At 71.7% G+C, this 1082-nt stretch overlaps 1 protein-coding gene across 1 annotated transcript in view; it reads left to right on the forward strand.

Moving 5' to 3' along the window:
• The window catches only part of LOC101630014 (periplakin), a 20777-nt gene that overhangs the window by 11537 nt on the left and 8158 nt on the right, over positions 1-1082 (forward strand). The gene's annotated exons all lie outside the window — the stretch shown is intronic.

Consider the following 1082-nt stretch of genomic DNA (forward strand, 5'->3'; position numbering starts at 1 on the left):
GGCCCCTGTCTCGGCCTCAGGCTGGAGGTGTCAGGCGGCCTGGCAGCCCTGTGAACATGAGGGCACTGGCAGCAAGCCCCGCCCGGCTCTGGCTGTGGGGGCCAGGGCCAGCGCCTGGGCACCAGAATGCTTTGTGCCCAGCAGCTGGGCCCAGTCCTCAGTGTCCGTGCTGAGGAGCTGGCGGCCCCGTGGGGGCCGCAGAGTCCTGCCCTGGCCAGACTGTCCTTGCGCAGCAGAAGCTGCCATCACCACTCCTCCAGGAGTCTTCACTGACGGGCCCGGCCCCCAGCCGGCCTCGCGCGCCTTCTCTGAGAACGAGGCGTCTGCGTCAGCTGGGCCTGGCGTGCAGCGGGAGCCTAGTGAGTGCAGCAGTGAAGAGCTGCCCCCAGGGCGTCAGCGCAGAAGGGTCCCTGCCGGGCCTGGAGCACTGAGCCCTCACGGGCCTCCCGTGGGCCCTCGCTCACCAGCTGGGCACCGGCCACGCTGCTCCCGGCTCCTTGCTCCCGTCTAAAGAACACTCCCGGGGGGCTCGGCCCGGCCTGGGTGGCGGCGCTGACGGGCCAGAGCAGGCAGGGCAGGGCCTGCCCTGTGTGGGCCCCCGCCCCCCGCGAGAGGCCGTGGCTTCTCCCGTGGGGCTCCCCTGGCGGCCTCCTCGCGGGGGGCGTCTGGTTTCCTGTTTACAGTGGGGAGCGCCCCACGGTTCCCAGATTATTAACGCACACGCAGCTAGAAGCGAAGGCTCGGGCTTGCACGGGAGGGGGCTGCGGGTGACGTCTGCTCTGCACGGAGGTCACGGCCCCACGCCGGCCACCGCCCACACGTGCGGAATAGCACTCAGCCGTAAAGAGGGGTGAGCCCTGGCCCGTGCACCCCGGGGCGACAGACCCAGACACGAAGGGCCCCTGGTGCGCGACACCCCTCGCCAGAGATGACGCAGAGGGCAGGCCAGTGTCGGGGGCGGGGGGTGACGGGAGCGCGGGGAGGGGCCGCCCCACGGTGGAGGCGGGTGGCGGTGATGGCCCCACAGCCATGCACGATGCGGAAACCAGCGCCTGCGCGCTTTGCCGGCTGGCTTTGCCGGC

This window comes from Condylura cristata, unplaced genomic scaffold (genome assembly GCF_000260355.1).
Source record: "Condylura cristata isolate star-nosed mole 26May11 unplaced genomic scaffold, ConCri1.0 scaffold00032, whole genome shotgun sequence".
Lineage (NCBI taxonomy): Eukaryota > Metazoa > Chordata > Mammalia > Eulipotyphla > Talpidae > Condylura > Condylura cristata.